The 19,497-nt window shown below is 52.0% G+C and overlaps 2 long non-coding RNA genes across 2 annotated transcripts; both read left to right on the top strand.

Moving 5' to 3' along the window:
• The first annotated feature begins 6,680 nt into the window (after nucleotides 1–6,680).
• On the top strand, nucleotides 6,681–9,719 carry LOC309861877. The gene is made up of 3 exons (XR_014310266.1): nucleotides 6,681–7,004; nucleotides 7,243–7,368; nucleotides 7,868–9,719. It is a non-coding gene; the product is annotated as an uncharacterized lncRNA (long non-coding RNA).
• A 4,109-nt stretch (nucleotides 9,720–13,828) lies between these two features.
• On the top strand, nucleotides 13,829–16,254 carry LOC309861636. Its single transcript, XR_014310081.1, has 2 exons — nucleotides 13,829–14,333; nucleotides 14,939–16,254. It is a non-coding gene; the product is annotated as an uncharacterized lncRNA (long non-coding RNA).
• Nucleotides 16,255–19,497: the final 3,243 nt, after the last annotated feature.

Here is a 19,497-nt window from a genome sequence, read left to right as displayed (position 1 = left end):
TCTTAAAAAAAATATTTGAAGCTTATCTTATAGACAGTTTATAGTGGGGTCTTGTAGTTTATCGTGTCTAATAATCTTTGCCTTTTAGCGGGTGTCTTAGACTTTTTCATATTTAATAATCACTTGTCATGGTTTTGTCGAAGTCTGCCCTGTTGCTACTCACCCCTTCTGTTCTTTTCCTGTACCTTCCTCTGTGTTTGTTAGATTGATTCCCTGCTCTTATTCCACTTTATTACCATTATTGGTTTATTAATTATACCTCTTTTTGATAATTTTTAGTGGTCACTAGAGTTTACGATATACAACTTTAATTCAGTAGAATCTACTTTTATTTATTTATTTATTTATTTATTTTTTAAAGATTTTATTTATTTATTTGACAGAGATCACAAGTAGGCAGAGAGGCAGGCAGAGAGAAAGGAGGAAGCAGGCTCCCTGCTGAGCAGAGAGCCCGATGTGGGGCTCGATCCCAGGACCCTGGGATCATGACCTGAGCCGAAAGCAGAGTCTTTAACCCACTGAGCCACCCAGGCGCCCCTAGAATCTACTTTTAAATATTATATATCTATGTATATAATGTGAGACTCTTGCAAGACAACTTCCAAGTCATACATTCTATTTATTATTATGATGTAAACCTCATAATATGTTTTTTACATCTTTGCTTTATAGGGTCAATTAACCTTAAACAATTCAAACTTAAGAAAAATAACTTTAATTCATATCTATATATTTTATCAATCCTGGAGCTCTTTATTCCTTTCTGTAGACTCAAGTTCCTATCTAGCATTATTTAACTTCAGCATCAAGAGATTTTTAAACTAACATTTCTTGTAGTGAAAGTCTTATGGTGGTTAAATTCTTTCTCTTTTATTGACCTTGAAAAATCTTTATATTTCTTATTTTTGAAAAATATTTCTCTGAACGCAGAGTTATAAGTTGACTTTTTTTTTTCCCCTTTCAGCACTTTTGGCTTTCACTGATCCTAAGAAGAAGTCAGTAGTCATTGTTACCTGTGTTCTCTGAATCATGTTCTCCCACCCCCTTAACCTCGGCTGTCTTGCATGTCTTTCTTTGTGTGAATCTGGACTGGGCTTTGGTAGTTTTTTTTTTTTTTTTCTCATTAATTTGTAAAAATATCCAATGTTATTTATTCAAATATATTCCTGATCCTTTCTCATTGTCAGAAACGCCAAATGTATTCATATTAGATTGTTTGATAGTTTTCCATGGGTCACTAAGGCTTTAGTTTTGTTGTTGTTTTATCTTTTTTCCTCCTCTGTGTGCTTCATTTTGGATACATTATATTGCTGCATCTTTGAGTTCCCTAATCTCTCTTTTTGTGGTGCATAGCACTCTCTCTTCCTCTCTCTTTTGGATGGTGGCCTTATATTTAACAACATGAAAGTAGATGACTGTTATTTATTCAATCATTTCCCCAATAAAACATATTTATATTATTTCTAAGTGTTTGCTATTTGCAATGGTCATACAAAAAACATCCTTGTGCATACATTTTTGTTTAATTTTGTTTCTGTGTAACAAGGTTCTGTGTAGGATTTCTGAGTTGAAAAACTTACATATATATTTTTCATTTCAAAATTATTGCCAAGTGTTGCTGTTTTTCCCATATTCTGTCTCACACGTCTGTGACTATGCACGTACACCGTTGACACAGAATAGTTAATGTGATGGTTTCATACATTTTATTTCCGCACAGTCTTCCTTTCTCCCTCTCGGTGCTTGAAGTCTGCTCCCTCTGTCCTCCAAACCATACTTTTCTGTGGTGCTTAATCTGCTAAATCCATCTGTGATTTTTCTTTTTAGATATTGACTTTTTACCTCCAGAAGTTCCATTTGGCTCTTGGCTGAATTTTTATAAGGTATAGCATGAGAAGCACAACACATAGAATTGAGTACAATATAAATCAATGACCCGAACCAAATGGACGGAAACCCTGCCTGTGCTGTTGTGTAATGATATGTACATATTTAGTATAAGATACGTACTAGATTGCCTAGGGAGAGAAGGTGTTACCCTGCCTTAAATGATGCCCAAATTAACTTCCTTATATGAGAACCCATGTGCATACATTTCTCTATAGTTTAAAATGAAGTAGAAACACTAGAGTGTAAGGGCTGGTTTCCCCAACTCCACCAGACACATCATGTGACCTGGTTGATGGTGGCCATGATGTCATGATGGAGAGGATGAAGCTGGGGGTCTGTATTTAATCACTGGATCCTTCTCTAAAGAGCGCATAGGTTTATTTATAATATTCCTTCTGGCTCTAGTTTTAGAAGTGGACGTTATTCTTCTAATTGGCTCATTTCATTTAAGTTTTCAAATCTGATTTTTAGGAAATAGTTTAGACTAATCTAAGCAAGAAAGGAAAAGAAAGCATCACAGGGAAAAATATTTAGTCCATATGTATTTCCTTGTCAAACACTCAGTTACTAAATACTAATAACTAATTGCCATTATCCAGAGTGAGCCTGCTGTATATGCCATGTTGAAAATTCATTAATAAGTTAAACTTGTGGAAAATCTTTGCTAAAAAAAGGAAGACTAATACTTAAGAAATTGTGTGATTTCTCTTTATAAAAGTCATTTTTGAAGTCTCTCGGCAGATCTCAAGATCCTGTCTGCCATGGAAGAAAATAATATATCTGATACCAATGAAAATTTTTAAACATTAAATATCAGTCTCTTAGCAACCATAGAGATTTAAAGAGTTCACTTTCTTAACACCTATTGAGAAGTGTGTCAATGATTAAACGTTTCCTAGAAGAAGACACGGAGCGCCACTGGCTGGGGAGGGTCCCCGGGAAGGCCCACGTGGCTGATGGTGCCAGGCTCTCTGATAACACTCGGCAGCGGCCTTGATGGACGGTCCCTCCTTCACAGCCATCTCGGTAAGCGAAACTGTGTGTCGGGGTCTAGGATGGCATCTAGTGGGCTCTTAGGTGACTTTCTGTGAGTGAGTGTCATTTGTAATCCATCTGATGACTTGATATATAGTATTATGTGAAAGTAAATGTGGTATTTCTGAGGATTGATATTCAAATTCCTCACAATCCAAATGTTTATATTCTGGGTTCTGAACCAAGCAGATAACAAGAGCTCAGTTAGTCATTTCTAAGAAAGGAAAGTTATATTCAAGGAATGGAATAATTTTACAAATATTATTCTACTTCCAGTACTTAGTCAAAATAAGTGCCCAGTTTGAAAGAGATTCTGCAAGAGAGCATGGAAGACACCAAATGAGCTGAAAACATTATCCTCACAGTAAACTTTTCTAATGTGAGGACGTCATTTTAGACCTCTGATATGATCTGTAATTTGGCTCAAGTTCTGATCATCCTTGGAATACTGAAGATTCCCTCTGTTGTCTTCTGACTCATGTAAGGCAATGGTTTTTCTCTCGCTTGGCCCGCTCCTCTGGGGGTTGAGCTGGTGCAGCAGCAGCGACGCGGTGGTCCTGGGAATTCCCAGCAGGTGGGAGGGGGCGTCTCTGCTCTTCTGGGCGTCCATTCCCACGGACAGGCGTGCTTCTGTGGAGGTCTCTGCTCTGTGCTAACTGGGCAGTAGGCGCCGAGCGTTCTGTGTGCCCTGCCAGCCGTGCCAGTCTCTGTGATGCGACATTCCGTCTAGGAGGAGTAGGAAGGTCTCCATCTGGGACTCGAGCTCTGCGTGGGGCTTCCCGTAGGCTAGAGGGAGGAGGGGAGCCGGAGCTCACATTTGCTGAGAAGAAAGATCTAGGAGCACGCATCTAGTCTAAACTAAACTAAAAGCAACTTCAAAATGTCAGACAGACAATGAGTCATGTATCGGCACGTAAGAACACGTGTGAAAACGATGGAAGGCTTTTCATTAAATATAAATTCCCAGTGGGTCAGTGCCGATGAGGTTCCTCTCACAACCTGACGCCATCGTCGTCCTTATTCATAAGTACCTGGTGTCCGGCTGAGTAGGAGGCCGAGTGTGCTTGTCAGACAAAACCCAAATGAGCCGCTTAATCTGGGGGCATGAGCTGAGAGACGAGATAACTGGGTCTTGGGGACATTCCAGGGCCTGGAACTGAGGGACAGAACATTTTCTTATTCTGGAACGAAATAGCGGGATGGCGCCCTAAACTGACACAGGTGGGATTTCTGTTCAAAGAAACCCACCAGGGGGACCCTGCAAGGGGCTGTTCATTCCTGGTAGACGAGGAACCGCGTCCTGGGGGCCCCGTGTGCCCGGCCATCGCACCGGGAACCTGGGGGGAAGCCGTTAGCTGTCGCCCGGTGCGGCGGCTTAGGGATGGCCTCTCCGTCCTCCGGGGCAGACACAGACTTACTTTCCCAGTTTGGAAGCTGGAGGTTTCGGACCTGGATGAGGGCGGGAACGGTCTCTGTGGCAGCGGCCTCCTTGGCTTGCAGGTGGCTCTCCGGGAGTCTCTTCCTCCTCCTGGGACACCAGTGCTACAGGCCTAGGGCCCAGCCTCAGGTCACATTAACCTGCGTTACCCCTTCGCAAGCGCCCCTCTCCCCCCAGCCACGTTCTGAAGGGCTGGGGACGGGGTCTCAACGAGCGAATGGGCGGGACGAGGCGAGACCTAAACCGTTCGTCAAGACAAAGGTGGCTGCGAGCGACTCCGAGGTGAGTCGGGTCCTCCCGGAAGCCATCGTGTTGGAGGAATTTTGTCTTTTTCAAGTTTAAGTACTGTATGTGTGTGTGTGCCCCTGTCTTTGACAGAGCCGAGGCTGGAGCCCCCTAACGATGCCCATGGCACCCACTTCCAGGAATAATAACATTCAGGCTAGACGTGAAGGCACGGAGACCTGCCAAGTGGGCTGCCCGCTCTTTGGACGGGTTTCTCCACGTTTTCTCCCGCGCGCGCCGTGTCAAGGCTCAGCAGCCTTACGGCGGGTCACCGCGTGGGTGTGGCTTCTGGCTCCCGCTCGTGGGCCCGGGGTGTCCGGCGCATGCCTGGGTCACCAGCAGAGCCCACTGCCCAGGCGCCTGGGTCAGGCTCTGCCCTCTCACAGGGAACAGAGCTCTGGGGCACCTAGCGACACAGCGACTCCCACGTGGTCAGAACCTGTGGGCAGAGAAGAACTTGTCACGGCTTTCCAGGAAGTGTCTCGGGAGACCAGGTGCCGTAGGACCACCGTGTCACCCTGCGACAGGTTCTCCCGTTGTGGGGGCAGATGCCTGAACGCGAGGCTAGAAACCCCACGGGCCACGTGAATGAATGAATGGATGAATGAATGAAACGGTCAGATAAATCAATCAAATAATTGGGTTCCCTCCCAGGGCCTGCTGAAAGCTGCTGTTTGCATTTTTGTTTTACGGTACTGGTAATTGCTTCTTCTCTGGGCCCTGTGGCTACGATAGATTTTTTCCTCATCATTATAATTTCAGCAAATTTTTTGCAATTGTAAAATCCTGAAATTTTAAAGAAATCCAGCTGTCACTCCCCATTGAGCGGACCCTCGTTGTCTGTTGTTAATTCGGTCGTCTTCCTCACTCTGGGCACCCGGCTCCAAGGACTCTTTACGGGGACGGATTTATGATGGATGCCATCTGGTCTGATAGAAGGAAACAGATATTGATTTTTAATATTTTCTCCCAACGTGTTTACTCTAGGATAATACCGCAGCTGTGTGGCAGCTTGTCTCGGAGTGGAAAGGATTATTACCACTGCCTTTTGATGAGATAAATTACCTGGGATGACTTGAATAGCTAAAGGCTATACTTTGATGTTATGTCGCTTCATTTACCCTTATGACTAAATGATTATTGATTTTATATTTTTAAGCTCTTGAAACGTGAAAATAAGTTGGTGGAGGAGCCCGGCTGTGTTAGTTTTATTAATTTATTTCTGCGGGGCATAATTCACTTTGGACCAGGTTGTGAAGGTTTTGGGTTCATGACCGGCTGCAGATACAGTTGCAAAGAAATGGCTTATTTATATAGTCATTGCAAGTAGTCCCAAAATCAATACAGTCTGGGATTGGATGATTAAACCCAGTCCCTTTGTGGGACTCACTCCCGTGGCCACTGCCCGCATCAGCTCGGCTCCAACAGACCTGTGTGAGCAATGGACAAATAGCAAGTTTGTTCAAGTTGAAATATTATTCTTTTTGCTCATTTTTTTTCTCTGCTATGCTCACTCGATGATATTTTAAGAGCCTGGGGGGGGCGTGGAGAGGGTTGATTGACTATGTCAACGAAATCAGTAATCTGCACGGAGGGGTGTCTCCCAGACCTTCTAGAACGCCAGTGCGTGGGCTTGGAGCACACCTGGATCCGAGGTTCCAGGGTGCACGGGGTCAGTCCTAGGTTCTTCTGCCTCACCAGGAATCCCCGGTGAGCGCCCACCGCGCCTGCTGCACCGGGCTCCGGCCGGCCGGCATCTCTGCGAGCCCGCGGCAGAGGTGTCCGTGTCTCTGGGAGGCGTCCCCTGTCCTGTGCTGCTCTGATGTGCCAGCTGTGCACCGCCCCGTTTCTCACTGGCCGCCCCCTGGGAAGCGCAGAGACACTGGTCTAGAAGATAGAACAAAACAGTCCGCTTTGTTTTACTTTTCATAACTTTCCCTTTTATCTTCACTGATTTTTAAACATAATGCACCAGGTCCCGTGTATTTGCTGTTCGTAATCAAGTCTCGTTTGTTTGCTGAGCCCCGTGGGAGTTTGCACTTACTGAGAGTGTGTGTGTGTGTGTGTGTGTGTGTGTCTGTGTGTGTGTGTGTGTCTGTCTGTGTGTGTCTGTGTGTGTGTCTGTGTCTGTGTGTGTGTGTGTCTGTGTGTGTCTGTGTGTGTGTGTGTCTGTGTCTGTGTGTGTCTGTGTGTGTGTGTGTGTGTGTGTGTCTGTGTGTGTGTGTGTGTGTGTGTGTGTGTGTGTGTGATCCCTGCTCACCTCCCAGTCAGAGCTGAGGACAGCCTGATGCTGGGCGGGAGGGCAGGGCGCCAGCAGGGAGGACGGACACTCTCGGAGACGCTGCATTTACTCGGGGTGAACCGAGCAGGGTAGGCGTGGTGAGGAGGGAAGCCCAGGGTTTATTTTTATTCAGCAAAGTGCCCAGTCGGTGATCTCCCTTCCCTGGGCCCCATCCCCGCCGCAGAGGCTGGCCCTCAAGTGTTTGAAGGGTTGGGTGAGCAAGGTTCTCCGATGGGGCCTTGTCCTGGGAAGCTTTTCTAAAAGCTGGAATTGTATCTATCGATTGAATTTGGTAATATTCTTTATTTTTCAGTCTTGGGCACTTAGGTCACATAAAGCTGCGTGTCTGTACAACCTGAACCACGGTCACTGGGCCGTGTTCGCCAGGGAAGCAAATGGCCGGCGCTCCGTTTCTCAGGCGGAGCTTCTCAGTGCGTAAGTGACGGTGGCACCTTTTACAGAGTTAAAAAAGGTGTAAAACACTTCTTTCTTTAGTCAGTGCGTATGTATAATTAATGTGGAGGAAATTATATGGCTCCGGTTTAAAGCTTGTTTAAATGCATAGAATTTGAAGTGGAATGAAGAAATAAAATAACTTTTGGAGCTCTGTAATGTAATATGTTGATCAATTTTATAGGGGAGTGGTGAATATTTAATTAATCACCTTTTGACAATTATTCACACTGGTCGGGATCAAGGTCTCCATTAAAGCCAAAGAATAGCTTCATTACAACCGACCCATAAAAGTGTCAAGTGCCGGCCGGGAAGACGAGTAATTTCCTCTCCCTTTAAAACCATTAGACGGGGTGATGGGTGGGGAGGGTGAGCGCGTGCATAATCGCGTGATTACAGAGAAAAGCTTAAACAGTAAATTTGACAGCTAGGTTGGAGAGGGTGAGGATAAGGTTATAAAGCGTCGCCTGTATTCCTTCCAGGAGCTGTTAATTCTCTAAGACGACAGGAATGACGGCACTCTAGTTTTTGCTGAACTTTCCCTTCGTCCCGCCGTGCTGGCTTAGGGTCCGGGTGTGCCAAGTGTGTCCCCGGGTGGGGGCACACGAGGAACGACACGGGCAGTTTCCAAAACGCCTCTCTCGACGGGGGTCAGCAGAGCGAGAACACGGTGGCTGCCGTCTTGATTAATGCCCGCGAAGGGGGGCCTGTTGGGGTGGCGACCGGACGGCGAGGAGGGACCGATATGTCCGTGGAACTGGCACATGCGTGTCCGGGGTGGCTCTGAGGGCTCAGAACGGACGGTCGTCACGGCTCCTCTTCTGCCCAAGACCAACCCGGAAAGCTGATAAGCGCTTACGTTACTGGATCCGCTTCCTGATTCCTCAACCCTGGCCAAGAGTCCTTGTCGTCGTCAGCTCTCGGAGGCCGGACACAGGTCTCCGGGACCCAGGCCCTCTTGGGCGGTATCTCCCGAGTGAAAACTGTTTCCTTTCCCAAATGACTCAAGGGTGAAAATCCGTTAGTGAGAATGTCGGGATTCCACGGCCTTGAACAAAATAGCGCCAAACCCACGTGCCCTTAACGACTGTCACCTGCCCTCCCGCTGCGAGCGGCGCGCCGGGCGCTGGGACCAAATTCCCGCTGCGAAGAGCCCTGCCAGATGCTTGCGGACCGCGTTCTCGGGGTGGTCCCGAAGGCTCCAGACCCTTGATTGAACTATAATTACAAAAGCCTCCTTAGCTGTTAGACTTTTCCCAAAGATCGAGCTCAAGGCCCGCAGCTCTTGCCTGCTTTCCTAGAAGCAGAGAGTGCGCGGCTTGACGGGAGTTCAGCACGTCTTCGCCGACGCTGAGACGCGTTTCCCAAAGCTGGCTTCTCTCTAGTTCTTTGAACCTCATCTATTTTAAGATCCTACACCCATGGGGAGCTGGCCCCAGGGCACACACCCACACACACAGGTTCAAGTGTCCACTCTTAAAAACTAATGGCTATTGACTCTCGTTGGGATTTCTGCGATGTTATCTCGCCCCGTAAAGACTTCGCGGTATGCCGTTTACATTGTATCTGGTGATTGTATAATCGTTATTGATTTTCCCTGTGTGTAGTACCTCTGTCAAACAACCTGATATATTTAAATGGTGATTATTTCAGTTCTGCATCTACTGTTAGATAAGATCAAAGGTAGTTAAATGTGCGGTAGATGGGGAGAGAGATAGCGCCCCGCACTTGCGCTCCGCCGGTGCCATTACACAACTCAGCAACAGCGGAGAGTGGCTAATGATTAACTTTCTAAAGCTTGTTGAGATTTTGGGCCACAGAAGAATGAGGCTGGCAGATGGAGGGAACACGTCCCAGACTCGCGGCGAAAGGCGCCACGGCCGCGTGAATGCCAGCCTCGCGATGGATTGCTTTTCAAAGATCCTGGGAAATCACTCTGTGTGCTTCATTGATGCCTTGTTTTGTACAAATATTCCCGAAGAAATGAGAACCAAATCTAGACTGTCATGTAATTTCCCCCAGGATGTCGTCACAGCTAATCCGAGGAGTGGCTGCCCCGGGAGCGGGGGCCCGTGGCGAGGGGCCCCCGAGGTCAGTGTCAGGGGCGGCATGGTTATTGTGCCTCAGCCTTCGGCGACCGGGCCTGGCCTGTGCACCAGGGACGTGCGTCGGGGCAGGCTGCATTTTTCGGGAGGCACGGCTGGCTCATTTTGTGGCTGCTCCTGGATTTTCTTAGTATCTTCTTTTTTTTTTTTTTTTCCCCAAAATACATTTTGGACTACAGTTTTTGGAATTCTGTGTGACCTATGTCAATAAATGCTTATTAATTTGAATGTACTTCAACAGTCTAATGACAATTAGTAACAGAAAAACAAAGTTCCACAAAAAAACACATTTAAAAATGAGGCTTAACAGACACACCACAGTAAACACCTTTGAAGACTGTCGTCTGTCTGTGCCGTGACTTGGTCCACATTTTGGCTGTCCCCTGCCTGCTGTCTGTCCCTGGGCTCTGGGTCGGTGGGCAGCCACCAAGGGGGGGACCAGACGCAGGCTCCTGGCTTCCAAGGCAGCCCTCAAATAGGTCCCTAGAGGGTCCCCTAGGACCATATGTTTTCCCGTTTGTTCGAGGTCGTCTGTACGGTGGGGGTGGTGGACCGAGCTCAAGGCCTTCCCGGGAGGCCCAGTGTTTCTGCCGGGATGGTGTACCGGAAAGTTCTTAGTGCAAAACCATCGAGACGTCTTGTAAGGTGTTAAAATGTGTTTGGATCCGGTTTTACACAGAGTCAGGCAATAGCTGGAGGGAGGGACAAGACCGGGGGACCCACGTGGGGGTCACTGGCCGGGGTCGCTGGGCCCGGGCTCCGGGGGACCCACGTGGGGGTCGCTGGCCGGGGTCGCGGACGTCCTCGTTCTGGGCTATTGCCTCCCTCACAAGCCACCCGTCGTGGGCGTTGAGGGACACAGAGGGACACGCTTTTGTGCGTTTTCTCAGTCTCCCCAAACATCGTGCTGTAGTTGTGACGTAACGGAGCTCCGGAAGACTCCTGTGCGCGTCTCCCTGGGCCGCCGCCGGCATGAGGCAATGGGGGTCATTCCTCTCAAAGTCCAACAGCCTTCCTGAGAAACTTTGATTGGTTTTTCATTTGATTTGCTGATTTTAGCTGATTTCATACTTAATTTCGGAGCCAAACTTGTTATCCACTCACCCCTTAAACTAATCTCGTACGTTTGGTCACCTATTTTTTTTTTAACTTATTTATATCATTTACTTGCAGAGCAGGTCATGGCCTGCTCTTAGAAGCGATCTTGAGTCTTAGGGGGTGCGTATTACTGTTTTCTTGGGGGCGATCGTATTTTGAAATTTGAAACTTTATGCACCACGAGAGACGGCCACTCTTGAGCGCAGTGACACAGGCAGCCCGCGGTCTCCTCGCCCCCGAGGTCACACTGCGGTGGGGACAGCACCATATCGAGGGAAATGTCTCGTGAAAGATGGGGAAACCACTTGTTCCCTGCACTCAGGACACCTTCCTGGTGTGGCCCCGGAAGGAAAAGGCAGGGTGGGCCCAGCCCGCAGCCTTCAGGGGTAGCCGAGGACGACGACCGTGGACCGTGTGCAGCAGGAGCCGCTCGCTGGGAGGAGGTCCGCGAGCACCGGAGGCGGGGCGGCCGTCGCAGTTGCCAGCTCGCCTGTGGGAGCTGTTCTGTGGGGACTGCGCAGCCTCCCCAGGGTAGTCCTGAAAGCATCACCACCAAGAAAGAAGACTGCGCTGTGTCGGTGGCGATCCAGAGTCAGCTCTGGGATGAGGACTCCTGCACCAGGGAGGGATTCCGGAAGGATTAGTCAGGGAAGCAGGCATGGGATCTGGAAAGGGAGGAGCCATGCTGGGCACGGGTCCCTCCAACTCCGTGGAGGGAACTCTGGGTGACGACCCAGGAAGGGATGGGGTTTTGAGGGGAGGGGGTGGGAGGGGGGTCGCCCCCACCCCTCGAGGATTGCTTAGGAGCAGCCTGGGGACGATGCTGCTGTCATACGCGGGCCGCGGCAGCTCGGGCGAAATAGGTTCTGAAAGCAACAGGTGCCTGACAGTGACTTTGGTGCCTGGCGAGGGGGTCCGAGGGCACATGGGAGGCACAGAGACCACCACAAGCCCAGGAGACACGTTGGCCGCAGGCCGTTCCTTGCAGCGCGGGATTCCTTCCCAGGGCAGCCGTTGGGCTGGAACACGCACGGGGTAGAGAATGCGCTGCGTCTGTGCAGTGAGGAAGTGTGCGCACGGAGTTCACGACGGGAAGAACCCTCTGCACCCTACCACGCTCGACGGGGGCTTCCTCACCTGCACACACGTCTGAACACACACCGCACATGCCAGGTCCACCCTGCACACACGAACACAGGCACTCCCCTGAGCATGCGCTCACATGCACACGCACAAACCCTATGCACTCCTGAGCACTCGTGTGCGCGCACACACGTGTACATCCACAGCCTGTGCATGGTCACCTCCTGCACACACACGCACGTGTACACCCATGATCAGTGCACAGCCATCTCTTGCGCGCACGCACACACACACACACACACATGCACTCCTGTGGTCTGTGCACGACCACATCCTGCACGCACACATATGTGTGCCCCTGAGGTCTGTGCCTGGCCACCTCTTGCACGTACACACACGTGTGCATCCCGGCGGTCTGTGTACAGCCACCTCCCGCAGACATGTGCCACCACCACCCCTTGTCAGTCTCCTCCACTGTCCTCTGTCCCCGGACTCGCGTGAAGGCTGGCTACCCGTAGGTGGGATTTCTTTCTGAAGCTGTGCGATGGTGGTCATGGTCCGACGTGGGAGCATTCAGTCCCCGGCAGCAAATGGCCCGACCAGACCGCTAATCCGTCTGCTCTTAACAAGACAGGCTTCTCTTGGGAGACGAGTTTCCAGGGGCAGCCGTGGGTCGGTCTGTGGCCTGAGGACTTCCATCCCCTGTAGCACAAGTTGACAGACCCTAACTACCTCTTCATATATGTAAATAACGTTTTCCTTTTGATACATTTTTATATCCAGATCGCAAGCTAACTTCCCAGCGGTTGTCCAAAAAAAGCGAATTGGGCTGTGAAGGTTCAGCAAACGTGGTGGCAGATCGCAGGCCCTGCAGATCTGTGGGGCCCGAGGTCTGAGCTTCCCTCACAGGGGCAGGTGTGCGAGGTGCGGGCGAGCTCCACACTCATGGCCATACAGAGCCTCAGACGGCGGCTCTGAGGAGGGCGCTCAGTCTGGCCCTTTTTTATTTAAAAATCAAGGAATATTTTTATATTTTATTTCATAGCGTTTATGACCACAAGAAAGAAAACAAGACAGTGAACCAAACTTTTCCTGATTGTAAACTTAACGCAAACCAGACGGGTCACCGTGGGAGCCCCGTGGCCGCGGCTCATCACACCCTCGTCACGTCCCACCGACGCCGCAGCTACCAGCTCCGTGCTTGTTAAATTTCCGTGTCTTCTGCTTGGAGAGCAGCGTTGTGCTGCGGCCTCTGCATGGACGGCGTCCGTGACGGGCGGGCCCTGTGTGTTCGAGGAGGAGGTGCTTCCGGAATCTGTGCAAACCTGCCCAGGGCAGGACGGGCCCTGGGCTGCGCCCCACGTGGGAGCTGTCTCGTGGCACTTCCTGCTCAGGAGAACTTCTCTGGCCATTGAAAACGTGCTTCCGTGTCAAGGTGTCGTCCCCCAGTGGGAGCCTCGGCCCACCTTGAGTCCATTTTGAATGACCCGGGGAGCAGCACGGAAGAGAAGTGCTGGTTTTCACTTGTTCCTGGTGATTCCTGCCCAGTGACCCGAGCGATGACTGTCCCGTTGGAGGACTGAACAAGCGCTGCTGTGACAGAGTGTGCGGTCCCGAGGGGTTTTCTAACTTGGGTGGTTTAAAAAGGTGGGCACCAACATTTTAAACTTAAAAATTTAACCCAGAGAGATGTGTTCACCAAACACGTAATGGGTTCCTATATCCGGGAGTTAGAAAGCTAAATGCCTAGAAAGATTTTGGATGCTTCTGAAGTTGCTATTTCTTGTGATTTTCTCCAGCTTATGAACGGGAACAGAGACTCCGGTCTGCGGAGGTTTTGTGGTCTCTGCAGAAACCTTGACCCTGACACATCAGTGCTGATGAACACTTGGTGGGAAGTCCCAGGCTCTGCGGAATGGAGCACTTGGTTTTCACTCCCATAAGCTGTGGGAGCATCTCTGGCTGTGGCCGTTCTATGAGGAATCTCTCGCCTCCCACCAAGAATTCTGCAGCGCCACAGTGCTGGCTCCCTCAGGTAATCCGTCCCTGCCACGCATGTAGAAACGTGCTGCACGGTTAGTTAAAGAAAAACCTTTGGGATCTCTCCTTGCCCCGAGATAGTCTTGTATTTTATTTTATTTTTGCTTTTGGAAATCAGGTATGGCGGGATCAAGCGTCTGGCTCGTTTAGCTAAAACTGTCTTAGAACTGCCCTCCTCTGCAAAATCACTTCTCTCGTAGGGGAGAAGAAGGGAAAAGCCCTACTTCGCACTTGGCTGAGCATGCCGGGCCGTCCTGAGAGGATGACTTCTCCGGCTTCATCCACCTGAATGGGATCATGAGGCTCTGCTGAACCAGGACCCGGCCGGGAGATCGGGTTGTGTCCACTGACCTTCCATTGCCGTGTGCCTCACTGCCGGCGCTGCTCCGTCCGCTTCCCCCGGAGCAGACAGCATGCCTGGAGGGGTGAGGCATGCCGTGGTTGTCCATGTACGTTAGCCCACGGAGAGTCACGGATGACGTTGATCAACCTGTTGCAAGTTTCACGAATTGGTCAAGGTGATGGGAAAGTCTCTGAAAAGAGGGCCGAGAGAAGCTGCGTGCCCTTCCCTCAGCCGGAACCTGCCCGCAGCCCAGTTCACGGTGCGGGGAGCCCTGTGCTCCAGGTGAGCTCACCTTCTCTGCTCAGGTAGAAGAGCCCCCCTCTGCTCTCCCTTCCTTTGGAGCCACCTCCTAATCCTTCACCCTGCCCTCAAGCCCAGACTCCGGCCTGTCGTCCCCACACTGGGAGCATAGCTCTCTCCTGCTACATTGGGTTCATTCACTCGCCAGCCTGGAATCCAACGTGGGCTTTCAGAGGGACGCCCTGCCCAGCCTTGTCTCTTACTGGGGTCCTTCTGCACCTGACAGCTGCCCGGGAAGACAGGGGTGGGCTTGGATAAGTACATCAGTGTTTCCAGGTAGAGGAGAGCCTGTGACGTCACCTAGCTCTGCCAAGTGCTCAGAGTGACCCAGAGGAGCTCCAAGGCCAAGCCCATCAGTGGCTCCTAGAAAATCCCAGGACCACGTATTCAATGGTGTTCCAAGAGAGCAAACAGCCAGGTGCTGTGAGTAAGATGACATCTAAAATCATACTCCTGACCTCTGGGTGCTTTCTGACTGTCTGTCTTCTTCCCCCGCCTCTGGGAGACAAGCGATCTGTGCAGACAACCACAAATCTGCTCTGACAGCCGCTTCTCTACCTAAAGGACTGTGCTTGCTACTTTCCCAGAGTCAGCACCACTGTGGAGGTAGCCCAGGGATGCTCTGAGCCCGGTCTGGGTGCAGCAGTGAAGTGCGGAGGTCTGCCTGGCGTCCCCTGGAGTCTTTATGAAGGAAAACATTCTTGGAAAATAAGAAAGTCTGGGAGCTGCAGGGGGACCCCGGGCTCCGTGAGTCAGCTGGACTCCAAGGCCAGGCTGAGGCCCGGTAGGAGACCACCCCTTGCCCCGGGCCCTGGCTGCCGAGTGTGCCCTTCTGTGGTTCACCGTGGCCTCGAATGGCACATGTTCAACAGGAGGAGGAGACAACCACTCCTGGTGGCTGAGGTGGGATCCTGCTGTTTAAACAGGAGCATCACAGTTTCTGGACGTTTCCCCGTTGAGGACCGGAAGTGACTAAGAAGCTAGCAGACCCCTCGGCAGCCACGGTGCAAGCCGACAGCCTTTACTTTGTGTTCAGCCTTTACTTGCCACACGGTGTGTAGAAAGCTGCCGCGATGGAAGCGACCCCCAACCCCACAGGTGACTGCCATTTTGCAAGCAGCCGCAGCGACCGCCCAGCCGCCCGGCCGCCCGGGGACGGCGCAGCCCCGCCGAGACAAATCGCTTCTGCCTCCAGCACGGACGGCAGAATTTCCACAATCACATGCTCAGACACTTAAGGTCGGATTTATTATTATTGCCAATAATAATGAAAATGAAGACTGCTTATGCGCTACCCCAGTGCTCTACAAAAATTGATTTTCCTGAGGTCTGCGTGGCGTTCTAGGTCTTTGGTCTCCAAGGTGGATGGCTGTTTCACTGCATCTTTCCCCTAAATTCCAAATGAACGATCGACACGCTGTCGGCACCCTCACAAGAGGACGGTTCTGAGATCACATGTCTCCATCTAACGTAGTCGATTAGAGACACGGGGCAGAACCTTGGATTTTTAGGAAGGAATTCTTTTGAAGCTGGGAGAGTTCTCTTGCATGGAGACATCTTTCCCTCCAGACCAGCAAGCCCTGAGTCTCGGCAGACCGTCCTCTGGCCGAGGAGGTGAGTCTGGGCAGGGGCTGCCCGGCTTGTCCCAGCAGAGGGCTTCGTCTGGGAAAGGCAGCCCCGTTATTAAGCGGTAATTAAGCCCTCCAGGTCCAGTCCTTCACGCTGGCTAATCTTGGTGACTGTTTACATGATACTATTTGTTAAATGGCAGAGTTTATTGATTTGGCAAATTCAGTCCCGCATTGTAGATTTTCTCTCAGTCTGTGTTGCTACATGTGGTTCAGCATTTTTAAATGTCAACTGCAAAGTATTATTGATCGGTAATTAAAAGTGTAGAGAAAAATTAGCATAGTGGAAGTTTACGGTCATTAGTACAAGGACCGTCGGGCAATTATTTAGTATGTTTTAACATTTATTCCCCCTCTCGGTATTGACATAGAGTATCATACTCACCCAACAGTGTTGGCTTTGCTAAAAAGGAAAGTTTTAACATCAATAAGAATTAATGACATACAATTCTTTTTGAAAATTTGCCTGTCGGTTTCCCTGGTGCTTGAATAAGCTAATCCCGAGAGCGCTTCCTGCTCTGAGCGGACTGATCAGGGTCTGAGCTCGGTGGGCCGTGGGGGCCGCGTGAATCCCCAGGCCGGGCGGCGGGGGGTCCTGCCTGGAGCCACACGCGGGAGCCTCGGCTGCGACCTGGGCAGGGGCGAGACGCCACACTTGGCTCCGTGCTCAGTGCGACTCTCTCAGACCGTGGCTCCAGGGTTCAGCACGGAGTCTCTGTGGAGGCAGGTACGTGCATCAAGTCCTTGACCAGGGCTCATTCGGAAAACACGGCCACCCTGTCAGCTGTAGCCAGCACCTCAGAGATCTGTACCCCAATCACGGTCAAACTTCGAACCCACAGAACCAGCATCACAGGTGTGCCCTCCGGGGGAGCATGGCCCGGCGTGGGCTGGGGAAGAGAAAGACTGGGAGGCAGGACCCCGGCCTCAGGAGCGAGCGGACGTCACCACCATGTCTGTGTCAGGAAGGGGAACTCAGGGAGGGTCTCCGAACCGGGGTCCGCGGACTACAGGGAGTCACTGTAGGACCCTCGTGAATCCCAGCCCACAAGCCTGTTTCAGAAGCCTGGGCACATCTGACGTACGGCGAGTGCCTGGGAAGCGTGTCTCATAAGGGCAAAGTCCTGGGAAAGGGAGGGGGGACGGGGCCTGGCCCAGGGTGGTGGCTGGGAGAGCTCGGCAGAGGGGAGGCGGCCAAGATCTCCGCAGACTGAGAGGAAGGAAAGATGAGAGGGGGTGCCGCCGTGCCCTCCCGCCCTCCGCCCCGCCTCCCAACGGATCAGCGTTTACACGTCCTAGAGCCACTTCGGAGGGCTCATTTCCCAGTCGGAAACAGTGGGACCAGAGCGACTTTCATGCACAACGATGACTTCTGCGGTGCTGCTGCGCCGGGACACTCGGCACAGCCCGAGGAACGCCGCGGGCATCTGCAGCTGTGGGGGCTGCGCACGTCCCGGCACGGCGGTGGCCGAGCCGGGAGGTGCTCGGGAGCGCGGAGGAGGGGGCTGGGGCCTTTCCACTTCGAATAGAAGGGCTCCGGAACGGTGGCAGAGAAGTGCCAGGCAGGGCTGCCGAGTCCAGCATCGAACTTGACAAGAAACAGGTGACCACGACCCTCTGAGGGAAGGTTTCTGGTGCCGCAGCCCCAGGGAAGGCGCGCTGCAGGAATTCAAGAAATGAAAGTGGTGGAAGCACATAACTGTCCCTCGTGCGCGTGATCGAGGCAGAGTGCGAGCAGGCAGGGGGTGGAGCAAACAAACGTGCACAGGACGGGAGGGGCAAGGGACACGGGGCTGCGGGGCCGGCGGAGGACAGCGATCTCGGAGGACGGCGGCGGAGGCTCCACGGGGCTGTCTGCCGCACACCCGCTTCCCAGCGCCTGCTGCACCTGTCGGCATCGGGCCGCTGGCTCGGGACCCCCGGGGGAGGGTCAGGAGACGGCCAGGGCCCGGCATCGCAGTGCCCAGCTGGACCATGTCCAGGGCTGGGTGGAGTCACAGGTCAGACTGGGACTTGGTACCAGATGCTGCGACAGTGTCCTGCCCCGTCCCTTAGCAGCTGGCGGGATTCGCGTCACGTTACATTAAGTCCCTACAACCGGGGTGCTGACCCTGAAACAAAGGCAAGCCTCAAGCTGCCTTACATGTCCTGCTTTGAGAGGCGCCTGGGGGCCGTCACTCAAGCATCCATCGGACTGCTGGTCTCGGCTCAGGTCGTGGTCTCAGGGCCGTGAGATCGAGCCCCGTGCCGGGCTCCAGGCTCAGCTCAGACTCTGCTGGAGAGTCTCTCCCTCTCCCTCCTCCCCTCCCCACGCCCACTCCGGTGCCTGATACCCCTCGCTCTCTCGTAAATAAATAAAATCTTAAAAAAAAAATAAAGCTTTGCTTTAAGAACTACATGAGATAAAGTCTGTAAGATGCTTGGCGGTACCTGGAATGGTGAACCCGTAATAAACGTTCTCTGTTTCTACCATCGTCGTGAGGGAGAGTGAGCCTGGGGGTTAGGAAGGGTCCAAGTGCATTGGCACGGAAAGGCCGAATCCACGGGCGTGCGCGCGCACCACGGAGAGAAAGCCACGCAGCATGAAGTGCATTTCCCTGTTGATAGACGGTCGCGTCGGCACACGGTATGCATGTGGTCTGTTGGGTTCAGCGGGCATTGGACAGAGGGTCCCACGGACAGGAGGTGACGTGCACGCGGGGGATGGCCGAGTTCCTGAGCGGGGTTGCAGCCCAGCGGCTGGTTAGCCGTCGCTGCTTACCTGGAAAGAGCTCTCGGGGTTGGAGGGAGGCCAGGGGAGGACTGGTGGTGACCCACACACGCAAAGGGCAGTCAAGGCACAAACAGGCATCGAGAGGCCGGCATGGAGACAGGAGGGCAGAGAGCTGCACTTGCACGAGAAATAGCCACAGTAGCACTTTGCATTTCGCCATTTTTTCTAGAAAACACAGCTAAGAAGCATGTAGACAGTACAGGGACACAGATTTTGGCTCAGTAAGCTGATGCTGCTTCCGTGCCAGACGGCGCTCCTGTCCAGGGAGGTGTTCAAATGCAGCCTGATTGCCTTGCTGGGCACCGGTGTCCGTGGAGGGTTCCTGATGTGACCTCGACCACGTTTCCAACTGGAACGTTCTGGATGTGGTTTCCGAACACCCAGGAAAGGCCCGACTGCCCGGTCCAGGTTGGAGGAAACCCACAGGCATCGATTCTAAGACCCTAGGAGGCAAGGATGCAGGTTTGAGGACACAGGACCCCAGGCTCGCCTGAAGCCGGTAGGTTTGGCGGCTGCGGGTCGGGATAGGGAGGCGTCCATGGCAGCCACTGGGCAGAGTTGGGCCTGATTTTGAGGCCATGGAGTTTCATTTTCAGGAGCTAAGTGTTGGGCCCAGAAAGTCAGAGAGGAGGGTCCGAGCCACAGAACTGGTCAATAAAGGCGACAGGTCGAAGTCAGAGCCGGCAGAAAGCCGTGGGCACGGTGTCCCGCCTCCCAGAGCCAGAGCCGGCGGCATGGCCTTCCC

The sequence above is a fragment of the Mustela nivalis genome, assembly GCF_964662115.1.
Source record: "Mustela nivalis genome assembly, chromosome: 3".
NCBI lineage: Eukaryota > Metazoa > Chordata > Mammalia > Carnivora > Mustelidae > Mustela > Mustela nivalis.
This window is presented reverse-complemented; position numbering and strand designations above follow the sequence as displayed.